Source organism: Rhincodon typus, chromosome 1 (assembly GCF_021869965.1).
Source record: "Rhincodon typus isolate 14 chromosome 1, sRhiTyp1.1, whole genome shotgun sequence".
In the NCBI taxonomy this organism is placed as follows: domain Eukaryota; kingdom Metazoa; phylum Chordata; class Chondrichthyes; order Orectolobiformes; family Rhincodontidae; genus Rhincodon; species Rhincodon typus.
Window position 1 is genome coordinate 149,218,998 of NC_063332.1, and position 26,741 is coordinate 149,245,738.

The following is a 26,741-nucleotide window of genomic DNA, read 5'->3' on the forward strand; positions in this document are numbered from 1 at the left end:
CATTTTTCCTCATTTGAAGTTTCTTTGACACATTAGAGGTGTGACATTCCACAGGCTTCAAAAAACAGTTTGCCAGATAGCCACCTAGTTTCTACCTACAGTTCTTTACATTCCTTTTTTGAAAAAAAAATGGAATTAAAATGTCTATAAATACGTTGACGTTCTGATCCATCATCAAAAAACAGCACAATTCAGAATTGGCATGAAGCTTGGCATCATGATCTACCCACTGTGCCTACCTCCACCAAATGATCTCTGGATACATGCTAATGCCCTCTTGAAAACCATATCGAACACAACTCACATCAAGAGTGCACATATGCCATGGGCATTTTTTTGCAAACTAAACTTCTCTTAAAGTGCTAAACAAATGAGACTTAAGGAGCCAAATTTTGCAGCCTATAGGCGCCATGGATCTGTCGGGCAGACCTAGTTGGGAACAGATTGTTGGAGCATTGTGATGTTCTGGAAGCCACAATGCTCACTGCTATGCACAGCCAGGGTGGCAGTCATCTAAGCTTCCATTGCAGCATCCAAATATTGAATGGATGTTCTTTGTGCTGCAATGAAAGCCAAGACATCGTCCATCAGACTCTGTATTATGGTCAAATCTAAAAGTATTTCTACAGTTGGTCACATGTTGGACAGAATGGGCTTCGGCCTTTGAGCACACTCCATTGGCTGCTTCGCATTGTTCAGAGGTTTTCAGGCAGGCTTCCTGATACAACAAAGTTTGTTTTCAATGCTCAACAATGTTCTCCTGCACCAATCCTGTGCAAACTGGCATCTATGCAATTGCTGGCCTTGGCTTAGCTGTAGGGCGCATGAAAAGTCTGTCTTCTAAGATATGCACAGGGTGTATATCTGAAGTGGTATCTGAGAGTGTGAAGATAGCATGTCTTCGTGATCACCTGGGCAGGTTGTAGTCATTGGGTAGTTTTGTGATGAGGGGAGAGGAGAAAATTCGAAGTAAATTTTAGTTTGTCAGTAGTTGCTGAGTCAGAAGAGTTTGTATGATGAGGGAGAAGTGGGATGAGAGTAGAAAGATCAGATACAGAGATGATTTCACCTTTCAATAACATCAAGCACTACTGGTGACAAGGGCTTCTGGTGTAATCCATCTATTAATGGCCTCACACATAAGGTGAAGTGAATTTCCCCCCTGCAGTAAATCCTTTGTATCACTGTTTGTGAGCCATCTTCTGCTCCAAGAGATGGTTGTATGTTAGTGAGCATTGTGAAATCTATTTGGGCACTGTGACCATCATTGTTCAATAGCTGCTAGTATTGAGCTGTGGGCTGTTGTTTGAGGCTTGCAACGTAGCTACATTGCAACGTGTCTGAGGGTGATGTGAAGCAAATGAAGGCAAATACTGTGTTTTATCTGATAGAGATCATTGGTAAGTAGGTGATGGAGGTGCATTGAATTGAGCAGTGCCTAAGGTTAATGATGCAGTTGGTAGGATATTGTATTTGAATATCCATTCGCTGATCTTGTACAGTCATGTCAGATCATTAAACCTCCTCCTACACTGCGTCAGTGTTCTTGGAAGCTATGCTCCCGATGTTGGTGTTCTTTGTTATCTCTTGCTTCTGAACATTTATAATGAGAATCTGTAGCCACCATCCAAAAGGGTACAGGACATCTCTCCTTTCTACCTTTTCAACAAAGACTTAAAGTGAAGCATCTGAAATCCTTGCCACCCACCCATACCATTCTATTCTTTTTTGCTATCTATTCTTCAGCCTTTCCTAAATCAGACTTACTGTACAATGACTCTCAACACCTAACACAGCCACAGCACTTATCTTCCCTTTGGGAGGTGTATGTTAGAATGAACTTGTGCAAAGTAGCTTTAAGTTGTACTGGAAACCCTCAACAGTCAGTCCCTGTCTGATGCTTATAACCAGAGAGAGTTTTTGTTTACAGAAATTATGAAGACGCAGCATGGTGTGTTGAATGCATACCACTCAACCGGCAAGAGTTAATCACATGCCACAACCCTCAAGCCCATTTTTGGCAGTGAAATAATTTAACCCTCCCCACATATCTTAGTCAACCAAGACACGCTGTGCTGTGCCAGTTTGTTTAATTCCCAGTTCCTCACACAGCTAATTATTTTTCAGCTGACAGTCCAAGATTCTTACACTGTCTGAAGCCTGACAAATCATTGCCAACATTAATGAATTCAAATCTTTCGACATTTCTGCCTTTAATCAGCATGCATGCAGCATTTCTTTCCGGTGCTGAAGTGTTGACATTTCTACATAATTGGCTACTAACATTTTAAAAAGACACCTGGCGACAGTTAGAATCACACCACAGCTCTTTTCAGCCAGTTTTACCAGTAAGAGTATCCATGAGTATTACAATTTGAATTTTTGACAGTTTCATGTTTTGATTCAGCAACCTTGGTTACATGTGAAGCTGAAACCCAAAAGCCTCACAATCTTTCCAAGGACATACCTCCCACTGATTCTGCAGGAGTCAGGTGCTGACTCCCTACCACATCGGCCATCAGAGAGAAAGGCATGCGTCAGTGTCTGTTTCTGGACCACAAGGACGCAGATGAAAAGAAAATCCAGACAAATTAGACCCTCAGCTTTCCACCATAGAAATGTATGCTAGGTACAGCCGCCATCAATTAAAAGAGTTAGTTAGACAAAATAATATAAATGGGCTCACACATGAGTTTTCCTTTACATCATGTTCCTGTCAGGAAAAATCATCAAGGGAAGGCTTCTTTGTGCACCTTCTAACAGTTAATGCAAAAGTAGGGTGTTTTTTTTTTTAATATATATATTTACTTCATTTACGCTTATGTCCTGTTGGACCAATTAATTGGAACTGGCGACTGACCCAACAAGACCTAAAGAAAAATGAAACAAATTAAGGTTTTAATGTAGAGTCAAATGAACTAGTCCCAGGATTTAATCAAAATTAATCACTGTTGTTGCTGTGAACTTTGCCACATAAAGCTGCTTCTATGCCATGATGACACAAACCACACAAACTGGTCCACGATATTGAACCACAGCCATACCTAATATATGTAAAACATAGCAATTTAGTGAGATGCCCAATTCCTAGTGATCCGATGGAGGTGAATTGATCCATCTGAGTTACTTGAAGGATTTGGACTGTTGCTATACATTGGTCTTTTACTTGAGGAGTAAGGTCTCTACACTTGAGGAGGGATGCAGTTGCATTGGAGGCATTTCAGAGGAAGCTCACTGGATTAGTTCCAGAGATGAGGGGTTTGTCGTATGAAGAAAGATTGACCAGTTTAGGCCTATATTCTGTGAAATTTAGAAGAATAAGAGAAGATCTTATTGAGGTAAATATGATGCTAAGGGCGATTGACAAATTGGACGTAGAAAGGATGTTTCCTCATATGGTGCAATCTAGAATGAGAGGTCATAGTTTTAGGATAAGGGATAGCATAAGAACATAACCCTGCTTCTATCTTATATATTCCCTTCATAATTTTTTGTGTTTCTATAAGATCTCCACCTCATTCTTCTAAAGTCCAATGCATACAGTCCCAGTCTACTCAGTCTCTCCTCATAAGCCAACCCTCCATAGAATCGTAGATTTAAAACAACAATAAGGGGAAATTATTTCCCTCAAAGAGTCGTGAATCTGTGGAATTCACTATCCTAGAGTTTGGCAGATGCTGGGACATTGAGTAAATTTGAGGAGGCAATATACAGATTTTTAATGAGTAATGAGTTAAAGAGTTACAGAGAGCAGACAGGAAAGTGGAGTTGAGGCCGAAATGAAATCAGCCACAATCATACTGAATGGCAGAGCTGACTGAACTGCTACTCCTGCTCCACATTCTTATGTTTTTTAAATATACCCGGGTGCACCTATAACACATTAACATTACTATTATCAGGTAATTGCAAGACATACTTAGTGATTACTTAATGCCTAATCTCCCTTTCATATCCTTTCACACAGAACATTACATTGGGGGTGGCATGGTGACACAATGGTTGGCACTGCTGCCTCACAGCACCAGGGACCTGGGTTCAATTCCAGCATTTGGGCCATTGTCTCTGCGGAGTTTGCACTTTCTCCCCATGTCTGTGTGGGTTTCCTCCCACAGTCCAAAGATGTGCAGGCTGGATGGATTGGCCATGCTAAATTGCCCGAAGTGTTCAGAGATGTGTAGATTAAGTGGGTTATAGGGGGATGGGTCTGGGTGGGATGCTCTGAGGATCAGTGTGGACTTGTTGGGCCAAAGGGCCTGTTTCCACACTGCAGGGATTCTATGATTACAGTGCTTCTCAGGAACCTCCATGTGTTGACATCACTAAATATAATGTATAAGTAACATAGGTTCATAATATATGATCTTTATTTGAGAACATGAGTTCTAGAGTGGCAGAAAAATGGATTTTACCTTATCAGTTTTGTAAAGATTAGACTTTTTTTTAACGTAAAGATCAGAAAGTCGCTTTGAACATTGAGTTCAAAACAACATTAATTAGAATTCAGGTGATTTCAGGTAAATGACCAGCAAGTCACCTGGGAAGTCAATACAGTGTGGAGCTGGAGGAACACAGCAGGTCAGGCAGCGTAAGAGGAGTGGGAGAGTCGAAGATTCAGGCCTAGGCTCAAAATGTCAACTTTCCTACTCCTCTGATGCTGCCTGACCTGCTGTGTTCCTCCAGCTCCACACCATAACGACTCTGAGTGCAGCATCTGCAGTTCTCGCTGCCTCCTACACCTGGGAAATAACTGCCAAGGTAAGTGCTGACTTGAAGTTTACAATCAACAGAGAGGGACAGAAGGATCCATCATAAATTCATGCAGAGGGGAAGAGGCCTAGAACAGCAGAGGTACTGCTATTAACATTCTCCAGCCATCTAGGTTGGAAAGCAGGACTAAGATGCTTAGAAATCAGTGCTAAGAGAGCACCAGAAACTGAAGACTATGGGAATGTCAGAGATACAAAACATCCAACAAGGTTCTTCAAGATAGGAGTTTAAATGTCTCAGAGGCAGACATTAACTAAAGTAAATAATATCTAGTGAACGTGTTATAACTGGCCAAAAAGGAATTTCGGGTACAATTGTGTCAGCTGAGGAAGAAACTTTGGCATAGAGATAAGGGTGACTCCCTTCACTGAAGTTTGAATGTCTATAAGGATATTATGAGGTAAAAGGGATTAATTTTACTTTCTGATGTTTGTACTGATATTGCCCATTTTCTAGTACAACATAGTTTTTGTTTCTCTTTTATTTAATAAACATTTATGTTCTCTTGTTAAAAATGCATTAGCCCCACACGTGAATATGTTCAGTGATTGGCCTCCGTAGTAAGTTAAATAAAACTAATAGAACATAGAACATTACAGCACAGGAACAGGCCCTTTGGATAACCATTTCTGTGCTGAGGGCATATGAAATCACGTTTCACTCTGGAATCTGATTTTTCCAGTATTACTGTCAGCTAGGTTCATCAAAAAAAGTAGTATACATATTGCCTAACATTGCTTAGTAAACCAAAATAACATGTTAACTAATCTTTGCCACACACTATAAAAGTGCAAACTACTATCTAGCACTGCATATGATACATAATTTTCAATCATTTTTATTTATAGAATTGTAAATTAGGCACATGTCTCTGCTTTGGCAGTGGATGAAGAAGGCTCTCCTCAACCTGTACTGAAGGAGGATATATCAGAGGACTTGTGGAATGAGGCAATACAGGTAGAACTCAGGAATAGGAAACGTGAAATTACAATGCTGGGGGTATACTACAGTCCTCCCAACAGCCAGCGGGAGATAGAGGAGAGAATATGTCGAGAGATTTTGGAAAGATGTAAGTACAGGAGGGTTGCTGAGGTGGGTGATTTTAACTTCCCTTATATTGACTGGGAATCATTTCACGCTTGGGGCTTAGATGGGGCAGAATTTGTAAAGGCTATTCAGGATGGTTTCTTGACACAATATGTAAACAATCCAAACAAGGAAAGGGTTACACTGCACCTGGTTTTGGGAAATGAACCTGACCAGGTGAGCGAAGTTTCAGTGGGATCACATTTCAGGAGGAGTGACCATAATACCATGAGTTTTAAGATACTCATGGATAGAATCATAGAATCACTGCAGTGTGGAAACAGGCCCTTCGGCCCAACACATCCACATCAAACCTCAGAGCATCCCATCTCCCTGTTCTACACATCCCTGAATACTACGGGCAATTTAGCATGGCCAATTCACCTAACCTGCACATCGTTGGACTGTAGGAGGAAACCGGAGCACCCGGAGGAAACCCACACAGACACGGGGAGAATGTGCAAACTCCGCATAGACAGGCGCCCGAGCGTGGAATCGAACCCGGGTCCCTGGTGCTGTGAGGCAGCAGTGCTAACCACTGAGCCACCGTGCCACCTTGGCATAGGGATAACAGCAGTCCTCAGGTGAAGGTATTAAATTGGGGGAAGGTGAGCTACTACAAAATCAGGCATGAACTGGAGAATGGCAATTGGAAGTGGCTGTTTGAGGATAAATCTACATTAGACATGTGGGAGTATTTCAAATGATAGTTGATAAGAGTTTGGGATTGGCACGTACCTGCGAGAATGAAGGATAGGTATGGCATGCTACTTGAACCTTGGATGACCAGGGATGTTAATGATATTGGTCAACAAGAAGAAGGAAGCATACATAAGGTCTAGGAGGATAGGAACTCACAAAGCCCTTGAAGTATATAAGGAAAGTAGGAAAGAACTTAAACAAGGAATTAGAAGTGCTAAAAGGGGCGATGAAAGTAGCCAGAAGAGATAGGTGAGGTCCTAAGCGCATACTTTGCGCCAAAGAGAAGCAATTGGATGATCTGAGGGAAGGGAGTGTCAAGTTTCTAAGCCAAGTTGCTTTTAAAAAGGAAGAGGTGTTGTGCATCTTAAAAAGCATTAAGGTAGATAAGTCCCCAGGTCCTGATGGGATCTACCCCAGAATATTCAGGGAGGCAAGAGAACAAATTGCTGGAGCATTGACAGACATCTTTGTATCCCCTTTGGCTACAGGTGAGGTCCCACAACACTGGAGAGTAGCCAATGTTGTCCCACTATTTAGAAAGGATAACAGGGATAATCCTGGAAATTACAGGCCTGTAAGTCTCATATCAGTGGTAGGAAAATTATTGGAAAAGATTTTCAGGGACAGGATCCACATGCATTTAGAAGCAAATGGACTTATTAGCGATAAGCAGCAGGGTTTTGTGTGGGTGGTCGCACCTCATTAACTTGATCAAGTTTTTTGAGGAGGTGACAAAGATGGTTGATAAGGGAAAAGCTGTTGATGTTGTCTACATGGACTTCAGTAAAGCCTTTGACAAGGTCCCTTATGACAGACTGGTACAAAAGGTAAAGTCACATGGTGTTGGGGTGAGCTAGCAAGATGTATACAGAACTGGCTTAGTCATTGGAGATAGAGGGTAGAAGTAGAAGGAAGCTTTTTGGAGTGGAGGGTTGTGACTAGTGATGTTCCATAAGGATCAATGCCGGGACCTCTGCTGTTCATGATCTACATAAATGATCTGGGGGAAAATGGAGATGGTCTAATCAGCAAGTTTGTGGACGATACAAGGATTAGTGGAGTTGCAGAAAGTGAGGAGGATTGCCAGTGGATACAGCAGGATATAGATCAGTTGGAAGCATAGGCAGAAAAATGGTAGATGGAGCTTAATCCGGGCAAATGTGAGGTGATGCATTTTGGAAAGCCAAGTACAGGTGGAAATTATACAGTGAATTGCAGACCCCTTGGGAGTATTGATATGGAGAGGGATCTGGGTGTTCAGGTCCCCAGATTACTGAAGGTAGTAAAAAAGGCCTATAGCATGCTTGCCTTCATTGGAAGGGGCATTGAGTATAAGGATAGACAAGTGATGCTGTAGCTTTATAGAACTTTAGTTAGGCCACACTTGGAATATTGCATACAGTTCTGGTCACCACACTACCAGAAGGATGTGGATGCTTTTGGGAGGGTACAGAAAAGGTTTACCAGGATGTTGCCTGATATGGAAGATTTTAAGCTATGAAGAAAGGTTGGATAGACTGGGTTTGTTTTCACTGGAACACAGGAGGTTGAGGGGCGACCTGATAGAAGTTTAAAAGAATGTGAATGTCATGGATAGAGTGGAAAGCATGAGGCTTTTTCCCAGGTTGAAGGGTCAATTACAGGGGACACATGTATAAGGTGTGAGGGGGCAAGTTTAAAAGAAGTGTATGAGACAAGTTTTTCACACAAAGGATGGTGAGTACCTGTAACACACTACCAGAGGTGGTGGTGGAAGCAGACACAATAGCAGCATTCAAGAAGTACCTGGACGAATACATGAATAGGAAGGGAATAGAGGGATATGGATCCTGTAAGTGAAGACTGTTTTAGAATGGAAGGGCAAAATGTGTCGGTGCAGGCTTAGAGGACTGAAGGGCCTGTTATGTGCTGTATTGTTCTTCTTCCTTTAACCAGCCCACTACATGATCATAGAATCAAATCGCTACAGCGTGGAGGCAGGCCCTTTGGCCCATCGAGTTCACACCAACCCTCTAAAGAGCATCCCAACCAGACCCACCCCCTACTTTATCCCTGAGAGATAGTAAGAACTGCCGATGCCGGAGTCAGAGATAACACAGTGTGGAGCTGGAGGAACACAGCAGGCCAGGCAGCATCAGAAGAACAGGAAAGCTGACCTGTCGGGTCGGGATGCTTCTTTAGAAATGGGGGAGGGGGAAGGGAGCTCTGAAATAAATAGAGAGAGGAGGGGTGGGGCTGGGGAAGGTAATAGGTGAGTGCAGGTAGGCATCCCATGGCTAATCCATCTAGTCTGCACGTCCCTGGACACTAGGAGGCAATTTAGCATGGCCAATCCACCTAACCTCCATATCTTTGGATTGTGGGAGAAAACCAGAGCACACGGAGGAAAACCGCACAGACACAGGGAGAATGTGCAAACCCCACCCAGGCAGTCAACCGAGGGTGGAATCAAACCCAGGACCCTGGCACTGTGTAGCATCACTGCTGACCACTGAGCCACCATGCCACCCCATGATAATTCAGGAAACAAGCAATGTATTTACCCTGCAACATGCCATGCAGGATCTCAACACTTTAAATTCGGCTTCCTAAAGGGCTGAAGCTGCCTTCACTAATAAGCAGGGCCAAGTTTCATGGATCTCATTCTTCTACCAAACTATTCAGGCATCTTTTAATAATAACATACTTCTTCATAGATCAGATGCAATTATTTAGCTGTGGAACTAATATTTATTTCCATTAAAATGCCTACGGTATTAAAAATATAAATTTTATTAACAGGCCTGAATCTTTGGAAGATTTAACGCAGAAATTGCTGTGAGATATTAACTGAAGAATTTTCCTAGAAGCCTTTTGTTGTCAAGTCCCTCCTTAAAACAAGTCAGACAACTCCGACCGGAATGTTATGAATGAATTTGCCCAGGTGTCCCACAATACCGAAGCAGTCAAATCACTACGAACAGAAGCTGGTACCAATGTAAACAGTTTAAATTTATTAAGAAACAAGTTACAAAAACCTTTAATACTAAACAATACTGTCTCTAATCCTATTCAGCCCTTTAAGCTTACAATACTTCATGAGTCTCTTGTAGATTTCTGCAGTCGCTCTCTCTCTCTCTCTCTGGTTCTCTGTCTGTGGCGCTGCGAAGCTGCTTTCTCTCTTCCTCTCTCTCTCTCTTTCTCTTGCTCTCTCACTCTCTCTGGACAGTCAGCTGGTCTCAGCCTTTTGCCATACCAGTCTCATCGGAAGATCTCCAGAAGATCCAAGAGGTCGGTTTGCTGGTGAATCTTGTTTTTATACTTTTTTGGATGATTTTATGGAACTTTCTATAGTTCTGGCCAATCAGGAAGACTCACGTAATGGTTTGAAACACTATCAAGCATTTGGATGGCTTGCTACTGTTTGTTTCTTTGTGTAGCAGCACCTGGTGCCTTTCTGTCTGGGCCCTCCTTCATGGATACGCAGTTGGGCTTATGTCTGTCCAGGATATCTGTTGCCTTTTACATTATGCTAATGTCATTAGCACCTGGCTGCTATGTTTGTACTGTGTCTGGTGTCTGGGTTTTATGACTTCAGAGTTTTATTTGGCTAGTGTACCCAGCATCCCTTGTTGTTTGGCCAAATTAGCAATCTGTGCGTTAGCAGCCTCGCTGCTACACTTTCATCTTCTATAATAATCGATATTTCCACAAGCAGACGGTGGCAATTTTATAGAAATAAAATCCTTTTTTAGCCGGTATGGCATTAAAAATAATACGTCCATCCCCGCTGCCCCTTCCCCACCTACCCATCCCAACTCAACAAATGTAGCACAATCAAAACTCAGTCCAGACACATTACCAGCTTTGCAAAGATTATTAGAACAGCAAGAAACACATACTCATGTCTATCCAAAAGACTGAACAGGAATAAACTTGCTGTTACACAACAGCTCTGTGCCAGATATTACACTATATCAAATTTAACGGAAAAGAAGAGGAAACATAAGTTCAGAAAGTCTTAAAGAAATACATTCTGGAGATTGTTTGGCCCATTAACCCCTGTTCCTGCAATGTCAACCAGGTCTGGATCTTGGAACCTGTTTTCTTAGGCCTACTGAAGCTCACAGTCAAACTTTCAGTCGATTCGGATGCTACCTCAGAGCCCAATCTGGATCTTAGTTTATTACAGCTGTCCCTTTCAGCTGCTGCATTGATTTGGTTAAAATTGGAGTGAGCCCATAGCATCGAAGCCTGTGGGAATTTTTAACTGCCTTTTAAACATTTAGTTTCCACTGAGTGGCAAGGGCTAAAATTGCTTTTACAATATTTAGTTCCCCAGGTTATGTAACATGTAGTTAAGTACTGGTACAGATGTTGAGATCACATATGGAAGTGACTGTAGACAAAGGAATATCTGAGACAGACCCTAAACCTGTAAAGAGTCTCACACTCTGACCAATTAATGTGATATTTCAAATTAATTCCAAATTTTTTAGCTATACTTAGAATGCTCCCTATCAATTTTAGTGTATTTAATTAAATCAACAGCAGGATATCATTGTCATACAATGTTACCTTGTGCAATTACAACGACTTTGGAAGCATGCCTAATTTTAACTGCCTGGAGCTCTGGACTGAGGATGAATAGGAGTTGGAAAATTAAGTGACTGTATACAGCAATAGTGCTGGACAGATTGCAACATTTGGAATGAAGTACAAGCTCCGAGTTTGGATGAAGAGTATAAATACAGTGACCTGCTGCGCAATGTGGCCATGGAACAGTATAAGGTTAGAATGTGGTTTGAATAATAGGCTGCCACAATAAGGGAGTCGAATTTAATAGTGGAAACATATGGAGCTAACCCACATACACAATTTTAATGGAATCTAAGCTCAGCAATCACAAACATAACAGTGGCTATAAATGAACACAGAGGTGCAGGACACAAGTTTATTTAGAAACAATGAACTTAATACTGCATGTATGCAAAACATTCTTCATGCAGCTACAAAATGCATCACTGAGACACAGGTGGCCACAGTATACAAGAACTAGCCAATTCTGTTTTCCCACTCTCCACGGAAAGGATTTACATGCTCCTTGGAGAAAGCTTTATGGGACAAGCATATTTAGCAAGGCTATGGGCTGGTTTTCCAGTGAGTTCCTTCCTTTATCCACTTTTCCCCTTGGACTGGATCCAACAACAGCAACCCACCTATCCAGGGTAGACCAACTCAGATGTTAAGGGACTAATTTTCAGCAATTTTCCCAGCACCAGGTCAATGTTGTCATTGCTGTAAGGGGCTCTGGCTTTGTATCTCAAGGGAGGTCAGATTAGTGTGAGATTTCAAAGCGTTGTAATGATTACAGACAAGAAACAGCATGAGTGAGGCATTCCCATATTTGCTATTGCGGGAGACTGTCCTGTAGACTGATACTTCCTGCCAGCTGCTCCACTGAAAATGATGATTCTTGATTGTCCTCTAGCTTGTGCTTCAGCGATATTCCCACTAGTGACCCTGTGAAGGGTGCTGGCTGCCTTGCACTGTATCCATTTCCTATCTCTACAACCGACCCACTGTGTTTAATTTGACGATGCTCCTGCAAATGGATTCCTAATTGTCCAGCTCATGGAAGACAGTGTTTGAAATCGCTCTGCTGCTGTGCTCGATCATCGAAAACGGTGCCTGGCCCAAATATTTTCAATGTCCAAGAGATTCAGCATAATTTTCTCTCATGTTTCCCATAATTTTTTCTCATAAATATCTCAATGTACATTCTTTCACGAAACTTTCAAAAAGGGATGATTACCTCAGAGATGTGAAAAGATGAATTATTGATAATGCTGGAAGAGTACAGCAGAACAGAATGTGCACCCAGGTCAAATGTTCACATCAGGTAATACCACATTTTCGCTATTTAAATATTGACACCAAATTCTTACATTGCAATCATTATTTCTTGATTGAGACAAAAATACTCGGAATCTGAAATAAAAGCAAAAAGTGCCGGAACTACACAGGAAGCTGGGGGACACTTGTGGAGACGGACAAGGAGAGTTAATTATTCAAATTGCTGACTTTTCATCAGAATCATTGTTTGGGGCAAAATATCTGCACAGTCCAAGGCTTTAGAGATTCATAGCAGCAATTTAAAAGGAAATTTGTTTCTACTGGATGAAATTTCTCTGCAAATGGAGCAGAAGCATGAGAACAACTAGACACAGTGGGGTCTGTTGGACTTATTGGACGCTTAAGTGAGGCATGGTGGGAGCTTCTGCTTGACAACAAGATACTGTTTTCATGGGAGGAAAATCACTGCTGTGGGCTAAATTGGCAATAAGTCTGTGAAACTATGATTAAACAAGCAGCAAATATCATTCCCAAACCTTGCAAAACAAAAAAGAACAAATGGCTATTGTTTAAATGCACTCTGAATGATTGTACTTCCTGATTTGCTGTCATCATGTGACCTCCACAGCAAGGCACTGACTGGGGGTTACCATCTTGCAGCCAGACCAAACCATTGCCTTGAGATCTTGAAATGTGGTGTCCAAAATTGACCCAAGATTGAATGTTGTAGAACTGTAAAAAATGTCACAGCTACTTCATCAACAGTTCAGAGGGGACAGGTTTCTTGAAATGTGATTTTTGGTAGTTTCATAAATCTTCACATTTGTGGCCAGACCAGGAATGATGGAGTTTGAGTTAAGCCCAAAGGGTTGCGACATTATTTAGGCAGATTTAAGACAGGTGGGCATAACAGTTCCACTGTCGAATGAGCTAACAGCCATCTGTTAATGCTTTAGAAGCTGAAATCAACTATGTCATTCTTCTGCTCCAAGTGCCAAACAGTTACAACATTTAAAAGACACTTGGACAGATACATGAATAAGAAAGGTTTAGAGGGATATGGGCCAGATGCAGGCAAATGGGACTAGTTTAGTTTGGGAAACCTGGTCGTCATGGATGAGTTGGACTGAAGGATTGTTTCTGTGCTATATGAGTCTACTGACAGGAAGATACGGTAATGTTAACAAGCTGTGAGATCTGCTACAAACAACTGAAAGAAACCAGACAAAGAGCAAAAAGACACACCACATCTGAGTGAGAAACACTGACGAAGAGACGAAGAGACAATGTATGCTTTTTTTTTGGCTCTCCCAGCTCCAGTTGAAATGAAACGTGATATGAAGAATAACCAGCAGTTTTTCTACGCGCAATGATAAAATTATGAAATTGCAATGGATCTGCTTAGCAAGCAAGAGTAGCTATGCACTCTGCACTCTTATCTCATTGTGTAGGCCTCTCTCTCTTTGTCCTTCTGTGTTAATCTCTCCCTCTCGGCTGTGTACACCTTCTCAGAGATGACACATCACAGAACATAATAGTGTGGCACACCCTTTCTAGGCTGTACTGCAAGGCTCCTTCAGAACATCCCGACATCAAATCCACACCCTAAGGAGGCCTGTGGTCTGTTCACTATGGCCCTGGTGGAAGCATAAGCAGGAATTTTATCTCCATTCTGATTTGTCAGAGGATTTCATAAAAATGCCATGTGCCATGTTTGGAGGGGGTAGAGGTCCCAGCAGCCATCCCTGTATTATCTGAGAAACTTGGAAGGACACAGGAACCTGTGAGCTCTGCAGTGAGGTTTTGCATGCATCACAGCAGCTCCCAGGATATCTGGTGCACACCTCCAAAACCTAGCATTAAGGGTCACTTATAATTTAAACATCAAAGAAGTGGAATACTATTGTGTTGTCAAATTATACAGGTTGATGTTATGGTACTTTCAAAGCAATGTGGGGCATCTGGGGGAAGCTAGCAATGATAGAGAATACACTGCCTGGAATGCCTGAATCACATTATCATAGGGAAGGATATAGCCTTCTATGATCTAGAGAAAATGGCATCTGTTACATTCCTAGTGCATTTCTGGGGCCAAGGACTGGGAGACTCCACGTTGACCCAGAGTTGCTCCTGGAAATGAGCCCTGGCATAAAAATTCAGGGCTGCTGTAACCTTGATAGCCACTCAGACGAGATGCCCACTCAATGCCCAAGTTTTGTTCCACCATATTACACAGTTCAGTGACGATGGTCCAGGATATCTTTCATCTGCACTATCTTATGAGTGCAGCTGAAAATTACAGAAAGTGCAGATTCTCACCTTTCGACTCCATTTCCTTGATGGATCTGCTGCGACCACTTTGGAGATTGCTGTTCTGCTGAATTTGCTAAAAATGTTAGAATTGTGCTCTCCTTCAATGTGGTCTTTGCTTTGGAACAATGCTGCAAGTTCTCCAGCAACAACGACGTCATATCAAATGAATGTGTGGAAGATCAGGAAGGAAACATTGTTTCACAAATAGTCCTCTTGTGCCCTCACGTCAATTACAATGAAGTGTCATGTCATGCACCAGCATAGCGGGGCATGGAGACTTCACAAGGAGTTCAGTCTCATGTTATGAACAAGGGTCACTGGACCTGAAATATTAACTCTACTTTCTCTCCACAGATGCTGCCAGACCTACTGAGTTTTTCCAACAATTTCTGTTTTTGGTTCAGTACCCTGCCTCTACAGGAACCTCTAAAGTATGTAACCTGATCCAAATGTATGATCTGCAACAAAAGCATTCATGCTGCATTGGATTTCTGCCAGTAAGCACTGTATCAGCACCTCTCCCAACAAACAGGCACCTCTGTATATCACAGATGAAGTCCTCGCATACTTACAGTTCAGAGTGTGAATGTGACAGCTCCAAAGTATTGTCTTCTACTGACAGCTATGAAAAGGTGTTTCAGAAATACCAAGCCCAAGAGACAGTTTTAAGTTAGCTTGTCCGATTAATGACGAGGAGATAATTGATGCGAATAATGTCATTGTCATGATTCTTTGAGGCTAAAATTTGTAATGCACATTCTTAAATAATGAATGGCCTGTGATGAAGTTGCAGCTTCAGATGGGTGGGATTACTGAATCAGTGGAGGAATGATTAATGCAACTGCCCCTGGCAGAGTCTTGTATTTCAAACAATTTCACTCTGTCCCTAAGAGACAAACAATAACTTACTCCAGCAACTCAGCCTGCAATGACAGCCATTTTGTATCATTATTACAGTAGACTTCAGATTGGGGATGTCACATTTCCACATTCCTGTCCCTGTGAGTGTTGTGCAGCCTCTTTCTGAGCTACAGGATGGTTCCCATACTTCATGCTGCCCCCTTGGCCCTGATGACATTTTAGCCTCATCCTATTGCTGGTCAGCTGTTTTATAGAACTGTAATGTGCCCAATTTATCTCTGAGCCCATGGATTTAGCAATTTCCACGTCCCTTTTGGACAGATACTCTCGCCATATAGAGCCCAGAGTAACAGTTACTTGTGAAAAAGTCCCTGCTCCAGTTGTTCGTCTTCTCCTATGCTGTATGCAATGCCAATTAACTATTTTGAATTGCTACCTTTAATTGTCATCATTCCCTCAATGACCTAGTCTGATGAACTCCATCCCATATCAGGAGTTTCTCACTTTTCTCAGGATTCCATGGACTGCTGCTGGATAAGCCCCCTGACCTTTATTACCCAAACCCCCTAGGACTGAGTGTGGCCCAATCCCCAGACAGAGAGAAGATGATTTCCAGATTGTGGCACTTGGCTGACAGCAGCCAACCCCTGCCCTACAATCGTGACTGACTGACGTATTGACTGACTGGTGGCATGCTCTCACTCTCTCTTGTCTCCCCTTTACTCACTGAGGACAATCCCCCTTTGACGTTCAGATGTGGCTGAAGGACATGCAATCTGTTGGCTGCCTTAGCTGCTGGCTCACACTGTAGGGGTGAGGTTGCCACAGCATGCTGTCATACAGCGACACATCCAGTACTTTAACTGTGCTGTGGCCCCAACCATGAACAAGCTGCCTGCCTCTCCTTCTGCACTTAGAAGCAATGCAAGGCACAGAGGCTAGCAGCCTCCAGGTGAGTAATAATATGAGTGAGTGAGTGACAACAAATTAAGCTAAGAACCATAAGATTCATCCTGTTTAGATAAATGAGATGCAAACATAGCCCTACATGCAAGGTGACCTACCAGAAGCATACAATTTATAAGTGTCCTGAGCCCCAAAGTGAAGGGTTGAAGTGGCACAAGAGTTGAACCAAGGGCACATCTGACGATGTGGTAGGGCTTATGGTTTGTCAGTGCCAACTTGTGTGAATGAAGGGCAGTGGAGGACAGTGTCCATGGAGCATACAGGGATGTCATGGTGAAGACAGTTAGACATGGACAAGGAAGCAGCAAGCAGCAGCCATCAAGTGCCTGCTTTGACTTTCAGATCAGAAATATACAGCACGTATTTTTTCAGGAAGGACAGAAGAGTTGGAAGTGACATAAAACTACTGAGAGTTGGGCTAATAGTGTGATGCAAAAGCATGGAAATAAGACAATCATCACTAAATGGTGAGATTCTGAGGTTTCTGTTTAAAGTTTAAGGGGAACATGGAGAAAGTTTTCTCAGAAACTTTTAACTCTTCCTGTACCGTCCCATCTTTCTTGCCAACACACACACCGCTCCAGAGAGTGGGAAATTGCACTTATTGATTTTAACAGATTTACACCTTGCTCAAACAGGCAAATGACCCAACAAAACACAATTCTCCATGTATTGCAGAAGTAATGTTGAAAGGACAGTCCAAAACTATCAAGGAAAGAACTATTGCTGTTAAAGAGCACTGGGTATATAGAAATGAATAGGTAGTCCTATATGTGTATTGTAAAAGGAAATGCAATCTTTATCCTGAAGGAGTTGAGAGGAGAGATGCAATACTGTATCCATGCAACCACCGAGGAATTGACTCGGGCCTGAGAAAGGCTAAAGGTGTGCCCTACCAGCCAAACCTGAGCAATAGAATCAAGAACCACATCAGCTAGTGCTGTGCTTATGTTGAGTACCAAGCTAAGTCAGCTAGAGCTACAGATGACGCATGACATCCTGGACAGGCCATGGATGAAGCTGCGAGTAGACCTCCTCATTATTCTGCCTAATGCGGGGTAGGCCAGCTGACTTTAATGACCATCAGTGAGATTGTAGAATGCCTAAAAGCATATTTCAGCCAGTACACATTTCCAACATTGTGATGAGCAACAACGGTCCTCAGTTTAAGAGTAAAAAATACAGCTAATTCAGAAAAGATTGGGAAATTCACCCCTATACATTGGCCCATGAAATTCCAATGGGTGAGATAGTCATTTCTGCAGTGTAAATTGGGACCTTGCAGCATTCCCAAAGTAGCAGACTCTGAGGGAATTGCCCAGGAATTTGAAGATTCTGATGGACAATTCCCTTTTGCCTGGAATCCTCCGAAAGTATCCATTTAAATTGGCATAAACGGATGGTTCCACTGCAGGTAAGCAAATAGTTACTCAAGAAAAGTTAGACTATTAAAAACCTCACCTAACTCCTAGAAAACCATTAAACCAACTCCCAACTTACCACACAAACAGCCCCAACAAATTCACCATCAGACCCTGTGATTACCAGCATTCCAACAGTGGAAATTAAACAACAAGTACCATGGTAACAACAAATTGCATGGGAATGACACCCCTGTGACAATGTGCCCAGACACCATTAAGAAACTGTTGCAATTTAAAGACTATATAGACAGACTGAAAAAAATAACAAACTGTTAATGCCCGAGGAAAGGCAAGTGTCTATTGCGTAACTTGAATAACTCAAAATGTACGTGGTAATGCACACAATTTTGAAATATGAAAATAAGGAATGTTGAGGACAGAAAATGCAATCTTTACTAGTATACATCTGATTTGTCATGGTCATATGCCCTCAACCATGAGGCACTGACTGGGGGCTGCCATTTTTCAGGTAGTTTTAGTAAGGTATTAACCAGACCATTGTGCTGTAAGCCAACTTCAGAAAATTTCATTTAAGATTTGGAATTTTACGTATCCATTGAGATAAAGTACTGCGTGGAATAGCTGCTCAACAATTTAAAGACTACTGCAATAGAGTTATATTTAGAATTGTCACAAAGACGCTTTATGTTTAATATTGCTTGGAGGACTTAAGCTTTGAAGGATCATGACAAATGAATTTATGTTAAGTATTGTGGACACACCTGGGGTACTTTTAATGACAAGAGGACATTGTAAGCTCAATGTAGTCATTGGAGTTTTTTTTAAACAAAGCTTTCTAGAAACCACAGGACTGGTGATAACCGCTTACTTTGTTATTGATACTGTTGTATTAAACAATGGCTATATTAGGGAAGTTTTGGGGTATTTGTCACTGATTTAGTTCATAAAAAACCTGCAAAGAACAATCTGATTTGGAGGGAAGGCTGTAAACTCAGTTTGAGGGAAGCCCTGCTAAGCACAGTGTAGTGATTGTAATGAGGTTGACCTCATAGAATATGAGTTCCCTGATTGGAGCTGTTAATCTAGTCCAATCGGGGAGCTCTGGTTGACAGATATAAACAGGAGTGTCAGAGGTTCTGTTCGCTCTAACAGCTGGCTCTAAGGGAGTTGGATCAGTATACAGTACATTCTCCCTGTGTCTGCATGAGTTTCCTCTGGATGCTCCAGTTTCCTCCCACAGCCCAAAGATGTGCAGGTTAGGTGGATTGGCCATGCTAAATTGCCCATTGTGCCCAGGGATGTTTAGGCTAGGTGGGTTAGACATGGGAAATGCAGGGGTAGGGGAATGGGTCTGGGTGGGATGCTCTTCAGAGGGGCAGTATGGACTTGTTGGACTGAATGGCCTGCTTCCATGCTGTAGGGATTCTACGATACTACATATGTGTAAACATGGGGTGACTTGGTGATGGGATACCGGGATCTATGAAGTTATTTCAGTGGTGATGAGAGTGGCATGTTAATGATACTACTCAGAAGAAGAGGGGAGATTCCCCCCACCCCACCAACCATCCCCACCTTCCACTCTGTATCCTGGCCACCAGACATACCTTTGTCCCCTGAAGTAAACCTTCTCTCTCACTTGGCAGAGTCTTGTGTCTGGTACTGGTGTTCCTGATGCCGTTTCACTCTCTCCCCCAGGTCCAGGAGAATCAGATTTAACCTAGTGTGGAGTCTTCTCCTCATTAGCAACCTGGCTGGAGCTATTCCTGTAGTTGAATAAGGGTTGGTCCTATAATAAAATAGGAACTGGGACAATTTGGTATCTAGTGAAGCTGTAAGCTGTTTCTTTAAGTCTGCCTTCAAAGTTTGGACTGCTGTTTCTGCCAGACCATTGGATAACGGATGATATGGAGCTGACCTCATATGCCGAATACTATTTTACGAAATACTTAAATTCCCTGCTGGTGGAAAATGGCCCATATCTGTGACCAGCTCTTCTGGGAGTCTGTGTATTGCAAAAGATGCATGCAGGTTTTCTATCATCGTCCCTGTGTTTGATGAGTGAACTCTATGCATGTCAACTATCCACGTCCTTTCATGGGCTCAATGTTCTTATGCATGGTGGGTGCCCCATCAAAGTGGCTACATGTGCATAGGGTTGGGCCAATGGGCTGAGGAGTGGCAGATGGAGTTTTCAAAGCCACCTGAATATTTAGCTGCACTGAAACAAGATCAAATTCAAAATATTGTACCAACTTTCAAACTTACTCTTAACTCTATAATAAATGGATAGGTACACATTATTTATGGATATAATTTTCAATAAAAACATATTGTGGAGTTGGAGGTTAAATGTAAACTCAAATAATATAGATTTATTGCTACTGTACATTATAAATCATTCTCATTTGTGAAAGCTGCATGCAATAGAAATAGACCACACCAGTGTAAATATATAAAAAGACTCTTTAAAGTACTGGCCTCGAAATTTGATCCACCATTGCCCGATTAATGACTCCACCAAGGTTAGAAATTCCAGCCATATTGACTTGGGGTGGAATGCCCACAGCCCATGAAAAACATGGGTTTTGGGAAAATCGGGTGAGTAATGAGATTCTCAGTATTGAAAGCAAGTCCAATTCTCCAACTAAGGGTTGCAATTGCAAGCTTAAATAATTTTAGTGAGTGGCGGTGAGAATATTTGCATGAATTATCATCTCATTATTAGCTAATCTCACTTTATTTCTAGGCAGTTTCCTATTCTCCTTTCCACCAGGTAAAAACTCAATGGAGACAATTCCCAAAGCAAAAGTCAGGGCTGGCCTAGTGATGCCAGCTCTCTGCTTTCTCTTCAGTCCTCCATCTGGGACAGCAGTCACCAATATCCCATCTCAGACCAGGCTCCATGGGCAGTGACTGTTCGCATCCCCACCCATGAACATTGGCAGAGCAATGGTGTTCATCTCATCATCATGGTATATCTCTAATCCATTTACAATACAGTTTGCACTTCAATGCTGTCACCAGGACTGCAAGGATAGATACCCAACTCATAAATTGGACTAGGCTGCATCTCTGCTCTCCTTGTTTGTTCTCTTACTGCTCTCTGACTTTGCTCCTACTTTAATCCTCACAGCATCTCTATCTTGCCTTTTTTTTGTACTTTTCCCCCTCAACCAGAGCTCAAAGCCTCACTATACTTTTGTGTTTACTCGCTATTGAATGCAAACACAAAGTTTGTTATAACTGTCATCTATCATTGTTGAAGGGGATAGACATATTCCCTTTCTTTTAGCTTTACCTGCTACATTCTGTATCAACATGTCCTCTCTCCCCTGTTCCCAGCCCTGTGGGTCTGTCTGTTCTTTTCAGCCTGGCAGTTAGACACACAATATTGTTCTGCCATTCTCATATTCCAAACACTTAATCTGAGCTATCAACATCCTTTCTCCCCCAGCACTCCACCCTCCTTCACCAACCCCCATGTCCCCACAATTGCACAAATGCTGCTCCCCTCACACTTCACATCATCTCTGATGAAGAGGCACCTAGACTCAAAACATTAGCTTGTTTTGTCTCCGGGGATGCTGTCTGACCTGTTGTGATCTCCAGCATTTTTTGTTTTCAGTGCAGATTCCAGCATCTGCACTAATTTTCTCCTGGACATTGTTACATAGCACTGTGCTACATCAATATGCACCACATACCAGCAGCTTACACAGCAAACACACTGCATTTACACCAACAAAATGGCTATGTCTCAGAGTCGAAGGGATATTGTCAAGTCAAGTCTGGAGACCGTCATAAGTCAGCGGGTGCTGGCATAATAAGTCAAGGTCAGCTTCCAGGGGTTTGAACACAGTCAGCAAGCCAGTTAGGGCAGTCACAGTCAAGGACATGTACCTCTACAGTTCAGGAAGTGGTCCATGGTCAGTCCTGTAGGTCTAATGCAACCAGTCCAGGTAGCCATGGTAAATCAGTCAGGGAGATGCACATGGATCAGTCAGGAGTCTATTCATGAACTGGGGTTATCCATTCAAGTCAGTCAAAGGGTTGGGCCATAGTCAGGCCTAGGGCTCTGTCCACTAAGAGTGAAGGGGGATGTTAACAAGGACCACTGCTGCAGTATGGAAGCTGGGGAGCTCAATGTAGGGAAGAGAGGCAGTGTTCTGGGATGCATTGGGGATAACAGTTGTAAAGTGGGGAGGCAACTCAACTTACAATGGAAGACTATAGAGCATGGCAGAATAGTGATCATTTTGGAGGGCAGGTCAGTGGCAGGAGCACCACTCTGACTTCATGGAGGCACAGTGCATTGCTTTGTCCAGTATAATGATGCCTGGGTTTTTGGGTTAAAGTGTGATGATGAATAGTGAAATAAATGGGTTGTATGGGAATGTGGGGAAGATCAAAGCTGATGGAGTTGACAGGGAAGGCAACCAAGAAGGATAAATGAAGATGGGAGGAGTTTGGTGGTGACCAGACTGAGAGGCTGTCTATGTTACTTACCCAGTGAAACATGACGACAGCTGCCTTCCATTGTCATTGAAAGTGCATGTGCATAATGGCTGACAACAGACCTGCAGTGGTTGTGGTAAGTTTTTATTCTCTGACGGAAGGGTTTCCACTTACATGCATCGTGAGCCACCACTCCCCCCACCCTCCACCCCCATCCCCCAACCCCCCGCGCCCCCCCCAGAGGGCAATAACATTAAGTAGACCAATACTCAGTTGAGTTGAAATACTGCTCCAAAGATCTTTTTCTCCCTTTCCCTCCCACTACATCTTGACACAGTCCCAGGCTCTGTAGCTGAGTGGAGTCTGTTGGCCTTGACGAAGCAGTCAGGCCACCTTGGGGCTGTTTATGACCATAGGGTCCGGACATGCTGAGTGTATCCTGCTCAGAGGCAGGTGCACTCTCCTCAACTTGAACTCCAACAGAGCTGAAGGTGACAGGCAGGGTGGAAGTGGAAGACCTGACTAACTCTAGAGTGTGCTGAGAGGAGCCTGTGTGTCAATCCTCCTCTGGATGGGTACCTCCAGGCACCACCCAGTCTCCTTCTGGGAAAGGAGCAATTGGAGCGAAGCAAAGGTCCCTCACCCCATCCCGGTCACCTTACTATTGGTGCTAAACACCAATGATGACAGTGATGGAGTGCAGGTCTATGCACATTTCCAGTAGACGCTGAGTGTTCTGCACCTGGCTGTCCATGGTGAACACCAGCCTGTCGACAGAGGCATCCAAATGTCTGCATGCCAGAGGCAGCATAGTCCAAAAGAGTTTTTGCATTCCTCCAACCTTTGAGTCAGTTTGCCCAGTGCCTCAGACTAACCTCCTGTGTACATTTGTGCAGTTCTTAATTTTCGTGAGGGTTCTTTCCTGCCTGGGGTTGAGTAGATGGCTGGTGCCCAACAGTTATGAGTGCCAGTGACCTGGGGACACGTCTTCCTGTGTCAGCTTTGTCAGCAGAATGAGCTGCAGACTGTAATCTACCTAAAATATCCATTGAGGTGTCAGTATCTGAGCTGGATGAGAGTACAGGAGGCAGTGATCTTATTGCAGCATTGCAGTGTGTTCCTCCAGGCCGTGGAAACTGGACTTACCCAACTGGCAACCGCTGATGGCGTGAACACCTCTGCTAATCCTGCAGGAGAGGGCAGCCCTCCTCTGCCAGGACTTTTAGGTCTCTGCCAGAAAAGTGGGGTGCCAACCTTTCTCGATCCATTGTGTACAGGGCAATTCATGTGAACCATACAGGGTAGCTCCGCATTGATTGGATGCGTGACTGCATGTTAAAGACGGAGCTGACACTAGGAAGCCCAGAGGTCCCAGCAGAAACCAGTAGCAAGAGGGAATAAAGGATAATTGAGCACGATAGAATGCTGGCATTCATGAATTTTCTTAAATTTATTGGGACGGTGTGTCCAACATTGCTAGACTGCTGCCAATAGGAACCTTAATAGATACTTAAAACTAATGTAATATACATCTGCCTAATTTTTGGGAACTGTTTCCTATAAGCAAGGCACCTCAAATAGATTCATTTAACTGCAAGGCTTAAGGAAGGTGCACATCCAGTGAAACTATCTGAAAATTGTGTAAAATACTCACCCCTGAATTTGAATCAGTCCTCACGAGAGGCAGCACACGTCCTTTGCCTGTAAATATTTGTACTTCCCTCAATTTTCTGTCACAGGCTAAATCAATTGCTACATGCTGTGTAGTTTTTTTCTTTTCAATGAAGTTCCTGGTTACAACGAAGGAAAAGGAACGCAAGGTCAGTAAGCTATTGGGCAGTTGGGATCCCATGGAGGAGGATGGTGCACAGTAGCCAACTATACAACATTAGTGCTCAAGAAATATCTGTGGCTCATTGCATAAAAAGAAGTTCTAACAATATGTTTAATCTCCTCAGAAATAACTATAAACAATTTGCATTTTGACATTTGATTTTCATGATTCCTATTCCGAAATCCTTGTGCCATAATTTCCCAAACTTGCCAAGAAACAGTCTGCCCAGCTAACGTATGTTCAAATAATCTCTATTACTGAATAGAGTTGCATTTGCTTTCTTAAAGGAAATAAAGAACATGCATCTGTACCACCTTTTACGTGCCAAAGCAACCAATGAAGTGCCATTGTACAGAGGGAAACATAGCAGCCAATCTGAACAGAGCTTCTACAAATAGATAAATGACCAAGTGTTTTAGTGATGTTAGCTGAGGGATGAATATTACCAAGATACTAAAAAGAATTCCTCATGGAGTCTTTCAAGTCCATCTGAGAGGTAGATGTGACCTCTGTTCCATATCTCATCCAAAATATGACACCGGTGGAACACCACCTCAATATTGACTAAAATGTCATGCTAGCTTATGGGCTTAAATCCACAACTTTATGACGTATTAATGCTACTTCCGAGCCACTGTTGACATCTTCTCGCTGCTTTTAACTACCATGCTCCCTCTCAGTATTTTCAATTGCGTACCTTTCACCTCTAATCTATTTTTCCTAAGTATTCTCTTAGGTGTAAATTAGCAAGTAATATTTCCGTTGAAATATGTACAAATACAACAGTAAACTTCATTTTAGTACAATGACATTCTATTTGATCTGTTTTAGCATGGTCAGGAAGTCTCTGATTGCTTTTTGCTAAGTGTCCAGGCACCGTAAGATTTTGAAATGCATGTACCTATTTCTGTTCCGAGATATAACATCAGTGATTAGTGGATATCTGCTAGAACCTCCGTGTTGAATCAGATAGATTCAATTGGCCATAAACTATGAAAAATTGCCTGGATCAAATTGCATAATCTCGGAGAGATATTTGTTTGTAATTCTGTCACAGTCACTTTGAGGTTCGAATGACAGAGTGCTCCATTCCAACAACCAAGACATCTGCACAAATTCCTTTCCAGTCAGTGCGACTGCTACTAGGTTCACTGTTATGGACATAGTCCTGTGCTCTGCACATATCTATCGAGACACCACAGATATGGTCAGTGACTTTCTTCAAACCAGTTACTATTACTGATACAGAGATAGTAGGAACTGCCGATGCTGGAGAATCTGAGATAACGAGGTGTAGAGCTGGATGAACACAGCAGGCCAAGCAGCATCAGAGGAGCAGGAAATCTGACATTTCGGGTCAAGACCCTTCTTCAGAAATATTACTGATACATTCCGATTCAGTGTCCTGATGAGCATCTTTACTGTGAATGCAGGACCCCTCAGGGTCTCTGGATATCTCTGGTGAGCTGAGAGCAAACATCTCCTGTCGCTTACCAACTATTCTTCCTGGAATTACTCCTCTCACATTAAGGGTTCAACTATTTAAGACAGGGATGAGGAGGCATTTCTTCTCTCAGAGGGTAGTGAGTCCGTGGAACTCTTTACTACAGAGCCTGGGTCATTAAATATATTCAAGGCAGATAGACAGATTTCTAATCATCCAAGAATGAAGGGTTATGGGAATAAGACAAGAACGTGGAGTTGAAGATTATCAAATCAGCCATGATCTCATTGAATGGTGGAGCAGAGTTGATGAGCTGAATGGCTTCATCCACATCTTATTATCCTAGGAGTTGCAAGCTGCTTGAGAAACATTGAATGGAGCATAGGATGGAGCTACAGTCAGGCAAGAGGAGCACCCTATTGGCAGCGTAGATAGGCAATAATGTGAGGTTGGTATGGTGCTGCAAGAGATCTTGCTAAATTTTGCAGCAAGAATCCCTCCACGAAACTAAAATGGACTGACAATTAGCCGAAAGAAAACATAAGATCCAGTCTTTCAAGTTGTCTCAGAAGCACATATGTTTCAATAAGATCACCTCTCATCCTTCGAAGTTCCAATCGCCCAATCTGCTCAACCTTTCCTCATTATATAATTAATAAAAACCGATAGAACTGCTGATGTGTTAAATCAGAAACCAAAGCAGAAATTGCTGGAAAAGCTCAGCAGGTTTGGCAGCATCGATGAAGAGAAATCAGAGTTAACTTTTCAGATCAGGTGATCCAAGCCAGTGCAATTATAACCTTCTTTAAGTGAGGAGACTGAAAGTATTCACAGTACCCCAGATGTGGTCTCACTAAGATCCCACACAGCTGTAGCAACAATTCCCTACTTTTAAACTCAATTTCCCTGGCAATAAACGGCAGCACTCCATTTACTTTCCTAATTACTTACTTACCGTACCCTGCATACTTCTTACTTATTCAGATACCATGACACCCTCTCTTTTATGCCTTCCTCCATTTAAATAATATTGTGCTTCTTTATTCCTCCTGCCAAAGTGGACTTGTTCATATTTCACCACACTGTA

General features: G+C 42.6%; 1 long non-coding RNA gene across 1 annotated transcript in view; it reads right to left on the reverse strand.

Moving 5' to 3' along the window:
* LOC125481057 overlaps positions 1 to 26,741 on the reverse strand; it is a 56,866-nt gene that overhangs the window by 20,400 nt on the left and 9,725 nt on the right. Inside the window, exon 2 of the long non-coding RNA XR_007262221.1 lies at positions 24,031 to 24,166. This is a non-coding gene — a long non-coding RNA (uncharacterized LOC125481057). The remainder of the gene's footprint in view (positions 1 to 24,030; positions 24,167 to 26,741) is intronic.